The 9,964-nt window shown below is 45.9% G+C and overlaps 1 protein-coding gene and 1 long non-coding RNA gene across 4 annotated transcripts in view; one reads left to right on the top strand and one right to left on the bottom strand.

The window, feature by feature from the left end:
• epb41l3a (erythrocyte membrane protein band 4.1-like 3a) overlaps positions 1–5,731 on the bottom strand; it is a 29,050-nt gene extending 23,319 nt beyond the window's left edge. The window contains exons 1-3 of one of the 3 annotated variants that reach the window (XM_086190928.1): positions 5,619–5,680; positions 2,483–2,541; positions 2,239–2,350 (exon numbers count right to left, since the gene is read on the bottom strand). The gene's annotated coding sequence lies outside the window, so the exon portion shown is untranslated. The other 2 variants (XM_086190935.1, XM_086190929.1) reach the window with 2 other exon arrangements.
• Positions 1,069–5,976, top strand: LOC147241222 (uncharacterized). The gene is made up of 3 exons (XR_015110829.1): positions 1,069–1,180; positions 5,423–5,628; positions 5,896–5,976. It is a non-coding gene; the product is annotated as an uncharacterized LOC147241222 (long non-coding RNA).
• Positions 5,977–9,964: the final 3,988 nt, after the last annotated feature.

Raw genomic sequence — 9,964 nt, forward strand, 5'->3', positions numbered from 1 at the left:
CGGTTTATATAATCACTGGCAGATGATTTCCACACCCCGATCAAATGTATGGTCAATTCCACATGATTGGAGAGATTTCTTTGCTGTATGTTAAGCATCTGGTCCTGTCTGTCCTCACATCACCACCATCAAAGCTGCTGCATATCAAAGTAGTGAATAAGATTCATGGAACCCAGGAAGATGAGCTACCTGCCAAAGCCGCAGTTAAAGGGGAGTCTTCGTTTGAAAATATTGCCATAAACCTTAAACCTTGTGGGAGGGGACAGGCGGGCAGGGTTGTGCAATTATGGACTGATTATCAGGCAGTCACAATGGCTCAGAAATGCTGCAGGCAACTCTGGTTAAACAGAGCTTAAGAGTTAACTTGTTGTTACAGGTGCTGTTGGGGAGCTGTACTTACCTGTTTCCCAATATTAATGGGCAAACACTAAGGGGGGGGGGGCAGGGGTTTCTCAACCTATGTCTGCAACCATTGTCCTTGTTACTGTTCAAATGGGCAAAAGATATTTTTAATGGCCTCCCATCTGAGTTTCGTAGTAACTACATGCTTTTGAAACAGGTGCTGTCCAGAACCTTGTGACAGTGGGGGCTGGAATCAGGCGAGTTTCCTAACACAGTGGCAAATATTAATTCGGACCGCATTAGAACTTGGTAATGCCTTATGCAGACTGATATTTAAAGCTTACCCAAATGCAGATGTAGGCACTCATGATCTTTTTGCTAGAGACCACTTCATTGAGTGTGTGGGTCATGGGGAGTTGTGTGTAAACCACCACAGTGCCAAGTTCATGACATTCAAAAGTGCCATCAGTCTCGCTTCAGAACTTGAGCTGATATGGAGCCTTAAACATGCCTGTCTTGAACTCGACATGAAAGTGAGCATTGTTACAGAGAATTCAACCCGTAAGCAGATATAAATGATGTTAGTAGTTCTGGAGAGGCTGCAAGAGGTTAAAGCACTGAAGAATGTGTTGCAATCCATATCAAATTTCTGCAGGCTGAGCTACAAGAGCCCAAAGCCAGGGTCCCAATTCGGACGAAGAATGTTGGGGGTGTGGCTGTAATTAACACTTATGTCGAGGGGATGAGCCCAATAGGCCAAATGCCTGGCTCATATCCTCACACTGCTGAACTGACTTTGTGTAACCAGATGGAAAAGGAGATGTATCTCCATGCTAAAGTAAGTGGGTTTGATTTTCATGTGTTAGTTGATACAGGGGCTGCCTCCATTATCCTAAAATCAATATGGCTGACATTGACAAATGGCCATGGGGAGATGGTGGAATATGTGGGGCCTTGCCTGGCCTTTGGTGGCTGCCACTTCAGCTGCCACTGGGGGCCCTATGTGCATAGACATTCTGCCAGTTTGACTGCAAAGCCCTGGTTGCAGAATTTTGGGGGGCTGATGTCCCTCCTATCAACATATTGTTGGGCTTCCATGTCTTCAGTAAGACTGGACCTATTGTTTATTTGGCCAAGCAAAAGGCAATAATTTCTGCCTCAGAGGTAATCATGTCTCAAGTTGTCACCATCCATGCAGATGCAACTGTATCCCACCTTGGTGAATTCATAATTTCAGAGTTTGTTGAGGGATTCAACTGGGAGTGTGCAACTGGCACGATGGAGTCCTTGGCCTTGTTATACATACACTGTGATGTGTTTGTTTGTTGCTGGGGTCATTTGTCATTTGAATCATGGTATTGTGCCTGTCAGAGTTACTGTCATTGACAGCAGTGACATCAAATTGGTGCTACATTGTCCCAGGAGGACAGTGGTGCAGGACAGGTTGTAGCTTATGCCAGTTGGGCAAAAACTACGAAGAGTGCAGGGATGCCACCACCAAAAAGGAGCTACTGGCTATGGTGATGTTCACTATTTTTTGTTAACATTACCTGTTGGGCAAGGAGGTCAATGCAGATGCTTTGTCTCAGTTGCCAGCTTTTACAGACAGAGCAGGAGCCTTCAGAGCTCCTCACCATAGAATAGGACCTGGTGCTTCAGTTTGTGCAGTTAAAGCCAAGGAGAAAAGATCAAAGTGTTTTGGACAAACTGGCTCAGGCTAAGCAAGATGATGTGGAAAGTAGTCACCTCCTTCAACTCAAAGGCTGTGCTGGGGTGGGGGCAGTAGACCCACGGAGTAGGCTATAGCTGAGTTAATATGCCACTGTTTGGGATCAGCTTAAGGCACATGACCCCTGCCTAGTTTGTGTGCCCCCACCCCAACCCCCATCCACCTACCTCTCCCATTCTGATGCAGCTTCTACAGTTCAGGTTTTGCTGCCCAGGACAATAGTTCTGGGTGTGTCGTCACCCTTACACAATACAAGTTACTGGAGGTCATTCAGGTATTCTGAAAGTGCAGGCAAAGGCAAAGGTTAAAGACCATTCTACTGGCCAGGCTGGTTCAGTGATATGAAGCAGTGGTCTAAAGAGTGTATGGACGGCGCATCCCACAAGGATCAGTGGATGCCGCCTAACGCACCCGTGATTCAGACTCTGTCCTCTCTGCCTTGTGAAATGCATTGCACTTGATGATCTTGGCTTTCTCCCAGAGACCTCAAGGGAAAACAAATATGTTTTCATTATCTGTGATTGTTTCTCAAAGTAGACGTAAGCATTTCCCGTGGCTAATAAAGAGGCACACACCATTGTTGGTATTTTTACTGAAGAGTGGGTGTGCAGGTTTGGTTCACCTCAAAATATTTATTGTCACCAGAGAAAAACTTTGAGTCTAATCTCTTTAAGGAGCTGCGTGGGCTTTTAGACATCAACAAGACTAGCATATCTCCATACCATGCACAATCCAATGGTTTGAGTGAAAGTTTTAACCTTACTCTGTTACCCAGGTTGTCCTTGTTTGTAGATGTGAACCACTTTAATTGGGACACTCTTTTGCTGTCTGTCATGATTCTTACAGAAGTGGTGTTCGTGCTAGTACTGATTTTACATCCTATAAAATCCATTTTGGACCCTCTGTACCATGATAAAGTGGTATCAGGTTAGGGCAGCATATGTCTTGTCTCAATGCCAGTACTATTCGGTAGCGGAGATACTGTCGGCTCAAAACAAGCCACGAAAATGATGGCTGTCCTCTATATTGAAAAGGCAATATAAAGGACCTTTATAAAGTCCTGGAAAGACAAACTTATATGTTACAACTCTTGGCTTTGGAAGGAGGGGGACCTGACCCTAAAATCCATTTGAACAGACTCAAAGCTTTTGTCCCTGGTTTGTTTTAAGAGACTCTAGCTGCCACCACCTGGTCTGATGTCAGTGTTCTGTCCAGAAGCACCACTAAAGTTCCCTAAAGTGCCAGTTGGGTTTTGTCATTGGTTAGTAGAGTCATCAGGAGGTAATGTGAGTAGAGGGAAATATGGGCTCATTTCATCATTGCAGTTTTCACAGCGGAGCACTCGGGACATCAGTGGCCGTTTCCCCACTGCACAAGGAAGCAGCCTTCTCAACTTGCCCTGGTCTACATTCAGGGACAACAAGTTCTTTCTTCATATGGGGAGGGGAGGATTGTGCAATTACGCATTGACTGACCACAGCTGCTATGGCTCAAAAAACACAGCAGACATCTCTGGTTAAAAGACAAAGCTTGAGAGCTAACTTGTTGTTGCTGGTTCTGTTGGGGAGTTGTAGTTATACCATGCCGGCCAGCAAACCCCGGGGGGTGGGGGTGGGGGGCGTATTGTTTGCCGCTTGTAGTGTAAACAAGGGGAGCTGGTCCAGTGCCAGGAGAGGAGGCTAGTTGCCTTCTGTAGCAATCAAGGACCACAAGATTTAGGGCTGTGCATGTGTCTGCCTTTGCTCCCCTGCTTTCCACTTTCCAGCATTTTGTCTGTTGCCATGCTTTGTTGTTGCCTCTCAGCCAGAGGTTTCAGCATTTGGCCTAACACCAATCACTGCAGGTCTCACCAATTTAGGTTATATCCCCAGGGAGTTGAACAGCGCTTCCAAAGCTCAGACCCTGGGGGAGGATCCGCTGGCCTGGCCACCTAAGTTTTCATCTTCAGTGTAAATGTAATGTTTAGCCCATTTCCCTTTCCTTGCACTTGTTCCTGTATTTTTGTATAATTGTAGAGGAGGAGCTGAGGACATAGGGGGCCCTACCAAGCCCAGGGGTTGTGTTCCATGTTCCGCTGCCCTTAACTGCTTGCAGTATATAACAGGCAGTTTGTGAAGCCCCTTTTTTTCTGCATGCTGTGCTGTGCTGCTTTGCATATGCATGCACTGTAAAGCCTGGTTTATGCTTCTGCGTCGTGGCAACGCCATACCTACGCCGTCGATGCAGACCCCTATGCGGACCCTACACCGTAACCTGACGTGCACCTCCAAAGAATCCTGACTACGCGTCGCGTTGACGCTTCGTGACATGACGCGTCAAGGACTGTGATTGGTCCGCACAGAACGTCATTTCCAGTTCAGCACAACAACACAGCCATTTTTAAAGTTTCTGTGGTGAGAGCTACACGCAAAAATGGACCAAGCCGAAGAAAGGGTTACTGAGGAGGACCGCAAGTACAAAGACACAGCCACACACCCCTAGCGGCTTGGTGGTGAACTGCAGAGCAACGCGTTCCCTCGACGCAGAACTTCGAATGCTCAATGACGGCGTAGGGTCTACGCCGTCGCTATGCCATCGCCACGATGCAGGAGCATAAACCAGGCGTAAGGGACCTTTCCCGCAAACTGTTTGCCACACTTATGCCTTTGCTGTTTGTAGTGGGTCATAAGGTAGCTGATTCAGATACATCTTGCAAGACAGGATATAAGGCAGCCACTTTCTGTTAAGTTCTCCCAATGAATTTTCAATCTGTATTCAATAAGAATATAACTTGCTGGTGTAACCTTGACTTGAGTGGTGTGTTTCTACTGGACTCCGTTGGAGCCCATTCCAGGCTGTTTTTTTACAATATGTTCACCAAGGTTAAAAAAAAAAAAAAATCTACACTTGCCAGTGATGGCAAAATGTTAAGGCTTAAACTGCAGGTGCATAGTTTTAAGCTGTAGGATTTTTTTTATTATTATCCTAAATTTTATGTATATGTGCCCTTAGTGTAGGTGGGGTATTAAGTATTTATGTGGGTGACAATTAAATTGGATGCTTGGGGTTAGGGTTTATAGCTGCTGTTTCATATGTGTTTTTATTTCTTATTTTCAATTTCTGATGAAAGTATGATATTGTCACTATCTCTGGATTTGCTTTGTATTCTGTTAATGTTAAAATAAAGGATTTAATCACAAAAAAGTATTTGCTACATCCTAACTAAACATTTCTAATGTCTCTCCATCTCCCATTATGCATCTCTTTGGTAGATGATTTTTGTCAACCTCTTAAATAGGCTGTACTTCAAAGATAAACATGGAAATACATGGAGGGTGTGGAAAGCTAGTAAAGTGGTGTATCACTCACCAGGTGGACACAGGAAGTGATGCATCAAAGCAGAGGAGGAAGAAGAAGAAGAAGACGACATCATGTCAGTCAAAGATCAGCATAATGATGGAGGTGATGAAGATGAAGAACGAGCTGCTGCAGCCTTTCACTCATCTTTCCCTCTTATGTGAGAGTGATGACATCATCACTGACACACGTGATATCATCAAGTGTTTACCTTTGTGCAGGTATGGTGGTCCCTGTTGAATAAGAATTGATGTTTTTGTCTCTGTCTCTGTCTACCGTCTGCTGTTTGGACGGATTATTGTTTGGTACTCTGACAGGTCAGGCCCCACCCCACAGATTAATCCCTCCCCTCTCCTCCCTGCTGTCAGTCATGATGCATTCAGGGTCTTGCTGGAGGAGAGAAGAACTGTAACCTGCATGTATGTGTGTGTGTGTGTGTGTGTGTGTGTGTGTGTGTGTGTGTGTGTGTGTGTGTGTTACATCTGCAGATCTGCAGGACGAGCTGCTTCCTCCACCCAGAGACTCACACCAGATTGATGCGTCATCCAGGGGGACAAAACCTTTGTGGAACTACTATTATTTGTGTTCCTGGTTCTTTGTCTCAATATGAGCACTAGTAAAAATATTGATTTGCTGATTGATTGATTCTTTAATGACCACACAGCCAGGCTGGTGCAATTTGTTTTCTGTGCAGCTCCTTGGTACAGGTTCTGACATGAAACATTAAACATATAACATGGATATACATACAGACAGACACATTCATGCATAGGGCTGTGCTTAATCCTCAGTGTTCAGAGTTCAGAATGTTTATTGCAATGGGAATTAAACTGTTTTTGAAGCGGGTTGTTTTGGAGGCAATTGTCCTGTAGCGCCTCCCAGAGGGCAGCAGCTGGAAGGCACAGTGTGCAGGGTGAGTGGGGTCAGAGATGATAGTGGGGCCTCTGCGCAGTGTCTGTTTGCGGTGGAGTGACTCAACGGATGGTCGGGGTGAGCCAGAGATTTTGGATGCTCCAGGAGAGTGTGTCGAGATTGCTGAACCAGACTGTAGTGGATAACGTGAGGATGCTGTTGAGTTGAACTGTGGGCCACACCCCTCCAGCCAGGGTGCACCAGATTGAGTGTCTCTCCCACCCTGAATGTACCAGGTTGAGCTCACCAGGTGAGAGTGATCTGCTAATCAGCTGGCCTTGGAGTCACACACTCACAGGATCACTGCAGAGCAGCAGTGGGGGCAAGCAGGGTGATCACCTGATCTCAAGTGACTACCTGGTAAAATCAAGGTTAAATCAGTGAGGAGTGACTGTTTTGTGCAGAACCAAGCTTATTTCAAGCATGGAAGAAGCAGCCGGTGAGCGATCGTGCATTTTCTGGGTTGCGACTGGGCTTTGTTTGTAGCACACTGTTTGTGGCCCATGGTTGTAGGTCACTTTAATGAGCGGATTAAGACCTGTAAGTACTGATGGTTGCTGCTGTTGGATAAATATAATTAAAATGTTGTCATGGTATTTAAAAATAATTAAAAATGTGATGAATTTAAAATATTTATCTCAAAGTTGTTAATTCATTGTGTAGTTAAAGTCAAGAAATCAGATCAAAATCCACTTTAAAAATGTATTCACTGTATTGAACTTATTGACGCAAAATATTGGAAATTGGACATTTGCTGTTTTCAAGGTTCATTCCAGGGTATTTAAAAGTTTGTGTGTTTATTTTGCTTTTCATTGTCGAAAGTGAGGTTTGTATTTGTGGTTAATGGTTTTTCACCTGGTTAATTGATCTAAAATTGCATGGAACTTCTAAAATAAAAGAGAATCCTGTCAAGTCTTCCTGCAACTGGCTGCCTGTCCAAGTGAGGGTCCACCTGAGAGATGCTTTCAATGGTGGCTGTGTAGAAGCAGAGCAGGAGATGAAACTTAACTCGTATTAAAATGTGAGCTACATTGTCTACACATAGCAGCTGATCATCAGACCATCAGAAATGTAACTTAACCCTTGGACCCTGGATTAGAACTTTCAAGACCCTCCAGACATGCAATGAGGTTGGAGAAATTCGGACAACTTTTTAATCAAAAATTTTGAATTTTTTTTTGGATTGTCTTCCAACATTCATGTCAGCAAGGCTAACAAGATTGAAGCGAAAGAAACCATCACCCCTCAACCCATTCATGACGGAACATCCAGCCTTAAGTTTCAGCTGAGGCAACACCCTATCCTCTTCGTGAAGGGCCTTGCGTCTTTGAAAGGTGTTGCGTGAATCTAAGTTTTTATTATTTTTTAATCACAGCTGCTGCCCTGGGCCTTCACATAAATAGGCAGCATGCAACAAGTTTTATTTGCCCTTTTCCACATTCACCTTCAGATGTATCAAAAGTGAAATGACGGTAAAGATGTGTGCCAGTTTCAAGAATGGCATCCATACATTGTGCATGTTGGTGACACCTAGAGGTGATGCTGCATAACTGAAGAGTGAAAAAAATAACCCCTAAAAGCAATTTGTTTCAAAGTCCTCCCTCCATGTTCCCCCTCTCCTCCTGTGGTGGGGGTGGAGCCTATCCCAGCAGCCTTCCCCCTGGACAGGTCACCAGTCCATGGCAGGGCCAACACATAGAGACAGACAACCATTGGCTCTCCCAGCCACGCCTACGGTCAATTTAGAGTCTGGATTAACCTGGTCCCCTCTTGATGTCTTTGGACTGTGGAGGAAGCTGGAGTACCAGAGAGAACCCAGCAGGAACAGGGAGAACATGGAGACTCACCCAGAAAGACCCCGTGCTGCAGCCAGGGCTCCACCCACAACCTTCTTGCTGGGGGGCCACAGTATGCCAGGCTGGGAGAAACTGTATCTGACACTGTGGTCAGCAGCACAGGAGCACCATCAGGTACTGTGCTGGCCCCTCTTTTTCAGCCTATACACCACTGACCTCAGTTACAACTCTGACACGTGTCACGTTTAGAAGTTTGTTGATGACACGGCCATCATGGGGTGCATCAGGGAGGGCCGGGAAGAGGAGTACAGAAAAAGAGGACTGATAAGCCATCAGCACAACTGATGACCATCACTACCTCTAACTTTATTCCGTTAACTGACTTCATATGCTACACTCACTACCTCACTTCATCTTGCATCTTACATGGTACTTGTACTTTGATTTTCAGCCAGCACAGTGACCTGCACACTTCATCGCTGTAAATGGTTCCTCCTGGTACTGTAGTCCAGCTTTATCTTTAGTTTATACTCCTTATTGAATGTCATATGCCTCTTTCCATCTCAGTTTTGTAAGCTGTGAGCTGGAATGAGAATTTCCCAAAGGGAACTGCCCCCCCCACCCCCACGATCCATAAAATAGAACAAAGTTACAATGAAGTTTTTAAGTAAAATAGAGGTTTTACTCTCTTCTGATGATTTATTCAACCTTGTGTACATGATGGGCAGCTCAGAGCTCCTCCCACCACTGACACAGGTATGAGTGAACACTCAGGCACAACCTTCAGACCAACACACCTTTATTATCACACTCATCAGTAGTCGCTCGCTTTCTCTTTTACACACACACACACACACACACAGCTGTAATATAGTAATTTATAGGTATATAAAGTTATGTAATGATTACATCACATCTCTGAGGTCACATCCACATGTTGTCTCACACTTAAGACCACCAGGCCTCCTGGTTCTAAGGAGGTTCTAAGGTCCAAGACCTTGGAGCCACTGGCCTGACCCCTGAGGGCTGCACCAGGAGGTGAGGTGAGTGGTGAGCCAGGTGTGGAGACCAAAGCCGGGGTTTAACCTGGCTGGATCACCATGGTAACTGATGTGGTGAACCTCACCTGGTCCGGAGCAGGTGAGGGTCAGAGTTTCTGCTTCAATCGGCTATAAAAGCGCTGCCCTTTCACCCACCACCTCTTCTGAAAACAGCACCACCATCTTTGAACGATCCGGTGGACCTCGTCGCCATCACTGAGCGAGGTTCTCTTCAGAGGGAGAGAGCGTTCAGAGACCGGAGTGATCCGCTACCTCTCCTGACGTCACTCCTATCAACGCTCCAGGCTCCCAGCTGAGGGAAGCCCTCATTATTCCAGCCTGCTGGAGCCACGTGACCACTAATGAAGACCACACCTGGACAAGAGAACTGATCGTCTCCTGGTGTTCATCACCGTTAAGAACAACCAATAAAGTTGAGGTGATTTGGCCAAACACTGAAGAGTCTCCTTCTCCTTCATCCTGCACCGTCACACCTGAACGTCCTTCTGGAGCTGAACGGTGAAGCCTGGTGCATCAAGTCTCAGGTGCAGAGCTGTGGATGTGGGCGGCCCAGAGAGAGTGATGAGCTGATGAACCTGGTTCCTTCGGAGGGTTCCTGCGGGGGGCGCCAGCACTCACAGGTCAAGTACATAAGGAACTGACGACCTGACGCCATCGCTACTCTTCTCCCAGCATTCCTCTCTCCCCTCCTTGGCAGCAGCTGTGCTGCTTTTAGCTGTCATCATTGTTTGATGTTGTTCCTGACCTCCATCACACTCACTTGTTCTTCTGGACTGAAGGAGGCGGCA

The sequence above is a fragment of the Aulostomus chinensis genome, chromosome 21, assembly GCF_037954235.1.
Source record: "Aulostomus chinensis isolate RoL2024-O1b breed Wild chromosome 21, RoL_Achi_v1.0, whole genome shotgun sequence".
Lineage (NCBI taxonomy): Eukaryota > Metazoa > Chordata > Actinopteri > Syngnathiformes > Aulostomidae > Aulostomus > Aulostomus chinensis.